Below are 11,615 nucleotides of genomic sequence, written 5' to 3' on the forward strand. Positions count from 1 at the left end.
ATCTTTCCATTTCTTCACAAACTCTTATGGTTGTACCATATAGATACTTTCATCAACATAGCCATTTAGAAAAGTTGTCTTGACATCCATCTGGCATATCTCATAGTTATAAGTGTTTGTTATGGATAAAAGAATGTGTATGGATCTTAGCATGGAAATGGGAGAAAATGTATCTTCATAATCGACACCCTCTCTCTGTGTATAGCCTTTTCCTACAAGTCTTTCCTTGAAATTTTCTACTTTCCCATCAGCTCATCTTTTCTTCTTGAAGGTCCATTTACACCCAATGGGCCTGACTTCTTTAGGTGGGTCTACAATGTAATGCCCTGAATTCTCCGATGTATTTAACGGCGTGAATAGTAGGACGGGAGGGCCATACTTGCTTAATTATGTTATTAATTGATAAAATGCATGTATATGCTGATTATATTATGATATGATGTGAAATGCATGCATGTGAGTCCATATTTCTTTATACAGGGGTGTGATGGTAATTTGGCCCGTTAAGGGTAAATTGATTATTTGAACGCATGTTGGTAATATAGATTGAGACCACATTATGATGTGGGTTTGTTCGAGCCATTTGGCATGAGACGATCAAGGAATGTTGATTATCGGTTTGGTCATAACAGGCATAAGCTCGGGGCTCGGGGCTCGGGGTGAGTCTCGGGGTGTTTTAATGATTAGAGTGTTACCGGGCATTAAAGGGTAACAGGATGTGAAATATTGGAGTTTGAGAATATTGAGATTAGCGGGAATTGGGAAGCATTAATTATGATTAACGGTGTAGGTGGAAAGTACCAAAATTGCCCTTGAGTTGGCTTTAGAGACTTTTAAAGACCTAGGGGTATAATGGTCATTTGGGATTTGGATATATATGGTTTAGATGGCTGTAGAGAAAACATAACCAAAACAGAGTTTTGCTTCTTCTCCTTCCCGTAAGTTCATTTCTCTCTTCTTCCTCTTTGGAGTTTTGAGCTCAAGGTGTGGAATTAAGCTAGGGAACTTGGAGGTTGAGGTTGTAGACATAGCTCAGTCATTGAAGAGGGTTTGGTTTCGAATTTGAGGTGAGTTTTATCCATTGTTTTACTGGTTTTGCTCTGTTTTCGTTCATAGTTTTCATCTTTAGATTTTGGTATGGAAAGTTGGAATCAAGGGGAGTTCTTGGGATGTTTTACTTGGGTTATGATGAGGGATAGTTATGGGTGATGTTTGGAGGTTTAAATGGGTGTTTGAGAGATGTTTGGGTGGTGTTTAAATTGGGTTTGAAGGGTTGGTTTCAAGGGAAAACGCAAGGGAGGAAAAACAGGGGTTTTGGCTGAAATGGAGCTTGCGCCGCGGCATGGCAGGGGTGAGCCACGGCCCTTGGGGGCTGCTGGGTTTAGGCGCCTCTGTCTGAGGGGTGGGCCGTGGCATGGCCAAGGAGGGCCGCGACCCTTAAGGCATTTTTGGCCAGAATTAGCTTTTTGGCTCGGGGATGCAAGCCTAAGGCCTCGGGATTGAACCTACTACCCGGTTGAGTAGTGTTTGAGGTCCCGGAGGTTAGGTTTGGGTTTGGGAACCTTTTATTATTCATTTTATTGATGGAATCCCATGATTTGTTTATGACCAAGTAACCGCTAAAGGACCAAAAAGTCGATCGTTCTCAGGGTTGTTCTTTTATTCGTTCTTGCTCGAACCACAGGTAAGAAAACTGCACCCCAAATGTGACATGTGTGGATATTCATGAGGCATGTGATTGTGAGAATATGGACATGGATTGAATACAGAATGCTTAGCATATGTTGCTCATTTGTGCATGGTACTGACTTATTAGTCAGGTTTGGCAAGGGTGCTAGTATCAACTGTGAAGCTGTGACTTATTAGTCAGGTTCGGCGGTGGTACTGGGCACTGATCATGTTGAGCTGACTTATTAGTCAGGACGGCCTTAGCGTGTGTCACGCAAGCCAACAAGATTTGATCAAATCAATTATCAGCATTGAATGGCTCAGAGAGCATTAATGCCAGACCGACCCCGAGGGTCGATGAATGAAATAAGCGCTTGGAGGCTGGTGGCTTACTTAGCAGCCACTCTCCCATCTGAATTAGTGACATGCATGGCAGTCACTCAGTACGGTTACCAGAACCTGTTGAAGGCTGGTGGCTTACCCATCAGCCACTCTTCCATCTGAATTAGTGACTTGCTTGTCAGTCACTCAGTGTGGTTTATCAGGACCTCATGTGGTGTTTACTCATTTGTTTGAAAGCTTTATGCTCAGTGTGATTATAATGATAATCATTTGATAATGTTATATAAAGTGTTATCTTTTCTTGCTGGGCCTTGGCTCATGGGTGCTTTATGGTGCAGGTAAAGGGAAAGAAAAGCTCACCTAGCCTTGAGTGGAGAGCTGATGTGGTGGTGTGTACATATGCAGCCGCTTGACCACCACGGTCAAGGTGTTATGTGTTATCTTATAATATATGTGTTATGATTAACCTATGATTTATGTGATGTTATGTTTGTTTGTAGACTTGGGCATATGACATGTATAACTAACAAGCCCCAACAAATTTATGGGCATATGACTTGCTTAGCTAGCAAGCCCCACAAATCTAATGGGCATATGACTTGTTTGTTTATGGGACCCCAAGTAATAATGGCCATTATAGCATGTATGTAACATATGCTTACGATATGTTTTATGCTACATTATGAATTTTATGTATATGGTTTATGTGTTAGATTTTCCTTGCTGGGCATTAGGCTCACTCCTTTTATGTTTATATGTGCAGGAAAATAGCTTTGGTGGCAGGAAAGGTTCTTGGTAGTTTGGGCATGTGTATTGAGGCGGAATGGAATCGAAGGGCCGAGAGTTCGATTCGAGGATGAAGTTTCTTTACTTATGGTTTATATGTATTTTTCCGCATTTTTCTATGTAATCAATTATGTTATGTTTTTCTTTTAAAACAATGGGATCCCATATCCTACTTAAAATTTTATATAGTTTAACATTTGTTTTTACAAGTTTTTAATGAAGTAATATTTATTTCCCTTGTAAGTTTTATTAAAGATTAGTGTCTATGTATAGTTATCATTAATGGTCCAAAGTCTAGAGTAGTTGGGTCATTACAGTTGGTATCAGAGAAACGGTTCCTTCGCAGGAAGTTCTCCTCGATACACACACTCAAAACTCTGAATCTGACCGCCAAGTAAGTATTTAAGTTATAGTTATTTTGCTTATATGTATAGCTAACGATTGTAGTATTTATGTTTTCAGTTAAGTATGAATGGAGCATTAAGAAATGAGGATATCCGAGCCATTAAGGCTTTAAAAAGAATAAGGGAACCAAGAAACACCGTAGGAGCACTAGAAAGAATCACTCAAAGATTGCTTTTGTTCCACAAAGAAATAGGTCACCTCCAAGAGTCTAAGCAAATCATGATGAGAGCAACGGAACAATATGTATTAGTAATTAAACTGTTTAGAGATTTTCATCCTGTAATAGCAGCCTTAGAGGAAATATGGGAAACAATGGATGATGAAGACGAACTGCCAGTAGCAATACGATATTACTTTCAGTTTTCAAATGAGCAAAAACATAGGACTTTTACAAACCTTCCTAGAGGACATTTTGAGGCACATGATAATGAAGATTATGAAGAACTATATGATGATATGCTAGATGAAGGATCGGATGTAGAAGATCCTGATTTTTAGAATAATTAGTTTTCATTGTTTGTTTTATTTATTTCTTTGTTTTATGGTTGTAATAAGTGAAAAACTATTTTCCAAATTAATATCATGATATTTTGTTATCATGTATGAGTTTGATATTTTTATTGCAATCATAATAAATAATAAATAAAATAAATAATGACTAAGTTCGGTGAGGGTGGATACAAATCAATGAACCAAGTTTCTATATTGAGAGTTAGGGGGCCATAGTAGCGGGAACGATTTTACTGATCCCAGCCCTCCCTCAATATGGTTAACTTTGGGACAAAGATGAGTTTCGAGCCTGAGAATTAAGTCATATAGGATAATTAGAAACAGACTTAGAACTAATAAATATGGCTTGTTTTTCTAAGTATAGAAACCCACTCTAAATAATAAAGAAGACTTATAAAATTTTCATAAGAAGTCATAATCAATAGGTTTCAGATATGTTTGTTTTAGAATAAGTTTTGCCTTAGAGCCTATTAGGTAAAGTTCTAACATGTTTCTTTTAATTGTTAGAACTCTGCTACGATGTCGCTCTGAAGATCTGCACGCACCAACGGAAACGCCTCAAACGTTGTTCCAGTGAGCAATGAAGCCCCTCCAGTTCGCAGAAGGGGAGTGTGTGCTACTGCTAACCGCAACGTACCAGCACCGCCAACTGACAACACTACGGAGATCGCCAGACTGTGACAACAAGTCAAGGAACTTTTACAGCAACAATGACAATAGGCTCAGACCCAAACATAGCCTCTGCCTCCACCGTAGCCGCAGCAACAGTAAATGGCCTCAGCACCCCAACAAGTTGGTCCATATGGAGGATGGCCAGTGGCGAACTACGCGCCAAATCTAGTACAACACATGGAGCCAGTGTATCAGAGGTTCCCCAAACAGCACACTCCAAACTTCGAAGGGACTACAGACCCCTTTGAGGCAGAAGAGTGGCTAAGGAATGTGGAGCCAATTCTGACAAACATGAATCTTAGTAATGCGGACTGTATATTCTGCGTCTCGTCATTGCTCAAGAAGGATGCCAGGATATGGTGGGACTTGGTCCAACAATCGCATGATGTTGCCACCATGACATGGACTCGATTTGTGGAGCTGTTCCACAAGAAGTACTACAATTCGGCTGTACTCGCTTCAAGAGTTGAGGAGTTTTCCAACTTGAAGCAAGGAAATTTATCAGTGGCAGAGTATGCTCATTAGTTCGACCGCTTAGCTAAGTTCGCATCTGAGATGGTTCCAATCGATTTTTCTAAGGGTGAACAAATTTGTTAGAGGACTTCGACCGAAGATCGAGACGGGGGTTAAGCTAGCAAACCAGGGGAATACTACATATGCCGACGTCCTTGAGACGGTAATAGAAGTAGAGAGGTTGCAGGCTAATGTAAGTAAAGAGGAAGCCAGTAAGCCTGAACCTAGATAGCAGAGTGAACCACAGACCAATCGGAACAGCAACTATAATGGCAACAATCAGTCAGGCAACAACGGTAACGGTCAAAAGAGAAGGCATCCTGATAACAAGCAATTTGACAGCGATAAGAGGGCACGAACAAATAATGGGGGAAATCGGCCGGGTTATGTGGAATACCCGCCATGTGCTAAGTGTCAGACGAAACATCCTGGAGAATGCTGTGCAAACACCAAGGAATGTTTTAACTGTGGTCAGGAAGGACACCGGAAAGGAGATTGTCCTCAGCGCAAGCCAGAAGGAAAGAAAGACGACAAGATGGTTCCTGCTAGGGTTTTTACCTTAACCCAAGGAGAGGCAGATGCTAGCAATAAGGTGGTCACAGGTCAGGTTTCTATCCTCAATAACATATGCTCTGTATTATTTGATTCGGGAGCCACTCATTCGTATATCTCGTTAAGAATGATAGAAAAACTAGACAAACCTTGTGAAAAATTTAGAACTAGGTTTGTAACCGAGTTGCCTTCAGGCGAAGTAGTTCTATCATCACGGATAGTACAAGGTGTACCGATCAAGATTGAGGACGTAGAACTAGAAGGAGACCTGATAGAACTGGTGATCAAGGACTTCGATGTAATACTAGGCGTGGATTGGCTAGCACAGCATGGCGAAACCATCGACTGTAAACGCAAGAAGGTGATGTTCGAGACTCCTGACGGCCAGAAACTATGCTTCATGGGATAGGCTTTAGGATTACGCACCCCGTTGGTATCATGTCTCAATGCTCAAAGAATGATGGAAAAAGGATGTCAAGAATTCTTAGCCAGCATCACAGATGTGGTAAAGGAGCACCGCTTAAGGATGGAGATGTCCGTATTGTACAGGAATTCCTAGAGGTATTTCCCGATGACTTGCCAGGATTGCCGTCAACTCGAGAAATTGACTTCACAATAGAATTAGTACCAGGCACCGAGCCTATCTCTAAGGCACCATACCGGATGGCACCTGTTGAGTCTAGTTTTTGTCATTTTTAGGTGATGTTTTTAGTGATCTTTTATTTTGTTTTTCTTTCATTTAGTGCGGGTTTATGCTTTGTTTGTCTGTCTTTGTGAATATCAGGAAGAATTGAGCACATGGAAGAAATTTCAAAGAAAGGGAAGAAATAAACAAGTTTTTCATCATATTTTGAGAAAGAATGGTTCTCAACACAATTTGGAAGTGTTGGTGAATTTTTGGGATGAAAACTTGAAGAATTGAGAAGTCCCTTAAGAGCCACGGCATGAGCAAAGTGGAGCCGCGGCTAGGTGGGAAACAGAAGCAATGTTTTTAAAGAAATCGACGGGCCGCGGCATGGCTAGAGAGAGCCGCGGCATAGATGGGAATTTTGCCCAGAACTCGTCGACACGGGCCGCGGCATGGAAAGAGCTTTTTGCCCAGGAAATTGGACACGGGCCACAGCATAGTGTATGTAGAGCCGCGGCCCGCCTCTTTAAAATTTGAAGTCCTAGGTTTTTAATATGGCGAAAAAGAGAAGAAAAAGACGACGTAGGGACGAGGGAGAGAAGTGCTGGTTTTTGAAGGCTCAAGCTTAGAGTATTTTTACATGTTTTTCTTCTTTTCCTGATGTTATCTTTAATTTTTGTTGTGATTAGCACTATGGCTATGAACGAATTTTCTATTTAGGATGTTTAATTGAATCACTTGAATCCCTGTTATGAACTAATGCAATTTTAATATACTTCTTCTTCAATCTTCTTCAATTCCACATAACCTGTTCTTATAGATTGATTATTGATTGGCCATCTTTAGTCATTTACATATGTTTTTAAGTCAAAATCTGAGAAGTGAGATTTAATTCTGCTGTGGTTCTATTGGACATAATTCTAATTTAGAACGAAAGTATCTGAATTAATTGTGTAACTGTTATTAAGTTGTTGAGATTAATGCTACCTGTGTGGTTCAATTTACCATAGAAATATAGGAAATTGTCACCTAGGTTGAGTTTATAATTCATAGTATGATTATAGGCTACTGTATCAACTTGTTAATTGAATTAGGTAAAAAGAAGAAGAATTCACACTTTGCATAAGGGAATAATAGGGAGGATAGTTGATGAGATTGAATATCATAAGTGTTTCTCAATGATTAAATTAAAAGTTTTTCTATTAGTTGTTATTCCATTCAATTTTCAATTATTGTTTATGCAATTTATAGTTTCTCTTGCTGTATTTACAAAAATCAAGAATTTCAATTCATCAAATAGAACAAGAAATTAATTGACTGGTAATTGATAAATCAGTCCTTGAGGACGATACTTGGTTTTACCATTTTATTACGAATTTGCGACTGTGTGCACTTGCATAGCAAAAATATCGCAACAGCACCCACGGAACTCAAGGAGTTAAAGACGTACCTACAAGAACTCCTAGACTTGGGTTTTATTAGGCCAAGCCATTCGCCATGGGGAGCTCCGGTGCTATTCGTGAAGAAGAAGGACGGAAGTATGCATATGTGTATAGACTATCGCTAGCTGAATAAGGTAACAATTAAGAACAAGTACCCGCTACCCCGGATCTACGACTTGTTTGATCAACTCCGAGGCGTGACTGTATTTTCAAAGATTGATTTACGGTCCGGGTATCATCAGCTCAAGGTAAAGGGAGAAGATATTCCTAAGACAGTCTTTAGAACTCGTTATGGACATTACGAGTTCTTGGTTATTTCCTTTGGTCTTACTAATGCACCAGCTGCGTTTATGGACTTAATGAATAGGGTCTTCAAGGACTACTTAGATAAATTCGTCGTTGTGTAAATCGACGATATCTTAGTATACTCCAAGGATGAAGTAGAGCACGAGGAACATTTGAGGTTGATTTTGACTCGATTGAAGGAGCATCAACTCTACGCCAAGTTCAAGAAATGCGAATTTTGGCTTTCGCAAGTGGCGTTCCTTGGGCACATTATATCAAAAGACGGAATTGCAGTAGACCCATCAAAGGTAGAGGTCGTGAATGACTGGCCAAGACCAAAGAATGCATCTGAAGTAAGAAGCTTTCTAGGGTTAGCAAGTTATTATAAGGGGTTCGTAGAGGGCTTTTCTAAGACAGCCACTCCGCTCACCAACCTGACCTAGAACCAACAAAGATTCAACTGGAATGATAAGTGTAAAGAAAGCTTCCAGTTGCTTAATGATAAGCTTTGATCAGCACCAGTACTCTGTGTACCGACACCCAACGATAAGTTCGTAGTCTACTGCGATGCATCGAAGCAAGGATTGGGTTGCGTGCTGATGCAGAATGACTAGGTGATAGCCACCGCCTCACGATAGTTGAAGGAGTACCAGCAGCGCTATCCAACTCACGATATGGAGTTGGCAGCGGTGATCTGTGCGTTGAAAATCTGACGCCATTATCTTTACGGAGAACGGTGCGAGATTTATATGGACCATAAGAGTTTAAAGTACTTCTTTAGTCAAAAGGAGCTCAATATGAGGCAGTGCAGGTGGTTAGAGTTAGTAAAGGATTACCACTACGAAATCTTATACCACCCAGGGAAGGCAAACATAGTTGCCGATGCGCTTAGTAGGAAAAGTTATGGAAATTTAGCAGCATTAGCCAGAATAGAAAACCCGCTACAGCAGGAGCTGATCAGTGCCGGAATAGTAGTAATTGTGGGCAAGCTGGCTAACTTGTCTATCCAGTCGAATCTGCTAGAAGATATACGGATTGGTCAGAGACATGATGACACACTAACAGCACATATGGATGCATTCAGAGAAGGCAAGGCTACAGATTTCTCAATATTTAGTCAAGGTTTATTGAGATATAAGGATCAGGTATGCGTGCCAAATGATCAAAGGATTAGGAAGACGATTCTAGAAGAAGCGCATAGTACCCCACACTCAGTTCACCCAGGGTCTACCAAGATGACTCATGACATCAAGGCAATCTATTGGTGGCCAGGGATGAAGAAGGACATAGCAAAATTTGTGTCTAAGTGTCTTATATGCCAGCAAGTGAAAGCAGAGCATCAACGGCCTGCGGGCTTATTACAACCGCTTAGCGTACCAGAATGGAAGTGGGACGATATAGCCATGGACTTCGTGACAGGTTTGCCAAGGACAAATAAGCAGCATGATTCCGCTTTGATAATAATAGATAGACTAACCAAGTTGGCTCATTTCCTGCCTGTTAAGACTTCATACACGACAGACCAATATGCATACATCTACGTCCAAGAGATAGTATGGTTGCATGGAATCCCCAAGACAATAGTGTCAGATAGAGGATCGGTGTTTACATCGATATTTTGGGGAAGTTTACAGCAAGCTATGGGTACTAAGTTAAGTCTTAGTACAGCTTTTCATCCTCAGACAGATGTGCAGTCCGAGCATACGATTCACATTCAATCTGTGAAGATGGCACAGAATGAAGGGGATGGCAGGAATGTTCTAATTCCTGGAGTTGTACAAGGGGGTCAGGCTCAGAACAATGCTGAGAGGAGCCTGAGAGATTATGTACTGCCCACTCTGACGGGAGTACAAAATAGTATTCGCCCACCAGCTGTAGAGGCCAACAACTTCGAAATCAAGCCTGCTATTCTACAAATGGTGCAGTCCTTTGTGCAATTCAATGGGTTGCCTTCTGAAGATCCTCACACTCATTTGACCAATTTTCTGGAGTTGTGTGGAACCTTCCGATATAATGGGGTGAGTGATGACGCTATCAAGCTTAGGCTTTTCCCATTTTCTCTGAGGGATAGAGCCAAAAGTTGGCTAAACTCGCTGCAGCCAAATTCTATCGTCACCTGGCAAGATCTAGCTCAGAAATTTTTGTCTAAATTCTTCCCTCCGTCCAAAGCTGCTAAATTGAGGGGAGAGATCAATAACTTTTGCCAGAATGACGGAGAGTCACTTTATGAAGCTTGGGAACAGTTTAAGGAACTCCTGAGAAGATGTCCTCATCATGGCATTGAACAGTGGATGCTAGTACAGAATTTCTACAATGGTTTATGTCCTACAACCAGAACCATTATTGATGCTGCAGTAGGTGGCACTTTTATGAGCAAGAGTGCAACTGGTGCTTATGAGCTGCTAGAGGACATGGCCACAAACAATCATCAGTGGTCTGAGGAAAGATCATCAGGAGCTAGAAAGGTAGCTGGGGTGCATGAGCTGGATGCAATCACTGCTCTAACAACACAAGTAGCCTCTCTGACAAAGCAGTTACAATAGAGCACTGTATCAGCGAATGCGGTTCAGATGGCAGTGAGGTGTGAAATGTGTGGTGGTGCTCATTCTGTCGATCAATGCCCTATCTATATGAATAATAACACCCCAATGGATCATGCTCAAGTTCAAGCGGTGGGAAACTTTCAAAGGTCGCTCAATAATCCATTCTCCAATACTTACAATCCTGGGTGGCGAAATCATCCTAATTTTTTGTGGAATAATAATCAAGGCCAACAACCTCAGTTTCAGGGCCAATTTCAGAATAACATGCCTCAGCCACCTATGCATCAAGCTTTGTCATTGCAACAAACTAGGCCTCAACAATCAATGCCTCAACCTGAGAGGCCTAATGAACTACAAGCTGCATTGTTGACTCTCACTAATACTCAGACTCAATTTATGACTGAGACCAGATCCTCTATTCGAAACCTTGAGACACAAGTTGGGCAGTTGGCTAGTATGCTCAATAACAGACCCCAGGGAAATTTGCCCAGTAATACTGAAGTCTGTTGGAAAAACTTATACATGATCTTTATTTATTTTCATGTATATCTGATATTAAACAAATTAATACGAGATAGCCTAAAACATGTTTCTAAATTGAATTCAAAGAGAAACAAACAATATAATACTTACAGTATACGCAGCGGAATTAAGAGTCCTTCCTTCAGTTTCTCTAACTCTTGTATCCTCTCTGACGCAAAGTATTATCAAGAAACTGAACCGATCTTCTATTTTCTTCACGATCTTCCAATGTATCCTTAGAACCACCTAGACTAGTGTGGGCAATTCTCAACACATGAGATAGATATAGAGAGAAGAAGAGAAAATACAAAGAGGCTTAGAAAAGGACTTGTGTTTAGAGAGAATATAAAACTATCAGAAAATCTGACTTATCAAAAACCCTTTTTTTTTACTTCTCTATAAGCACTCCTTTTATAGACTCAATTAGGCCATTTAATTTAATTAAAAAAATCAATAAAATAACAGCCATTTTGAAGCCCTAGGTCGAAATTATCATGGGCTATAGGCCCGTGAAATTTCCCATTTGATTATAAGCCCATTGGACTTAAAATCAAGGCCTGTATTATTTTCTATTGATTTAATTAATTAAATAATTATTTAAATCCTTTATCAAATTAATTATTTATAACTTGAACCTTGATTTAAACTTATTTATTAATTTAGATACCAATTTATCTTAATTAATAAATCTGCCATAATTTCTCTTTTCTTCTCAAAATTACACAACTCTGTGAAACTATCCAAAAT

The 11,615-nt window shown here is 40.3% G+C and overlaps 1 non-coding gene across 1 annotated transcript; it reads right to left on the reverse strand.

The window, feature by feature from the left end:
• Nucleotides 1-9,977: 9,977 nt before the first annotated feature.
• On the reverse strand, nt 9,978-10,084 carry LOC133781013 (small nucleolar RNA R71). The gene has a single exon (XR_009869812.1). It is a non-coding gene; the product is annotated as a small nucleolar RNA R71 (small nucleolar RNA).
• Nucleotides 10,085-11,615: the final 1,531 nt, after the last annotated feature.

Source organism: Humulus lupulus, chromosome 5, assembly GCF_963169125.1.
Source record: "Humulus lupulus chromosome 5, drHumLupu1.1, whole genome shotgun sequence".
NCBI classification, from domain to species: domain Eukaryota; kingdom Viridiplantae; phylum Streptophyta; class Magnoliopsida; order Rosales; family Cannabaceae; genus Humulus; species Humulus lupulus.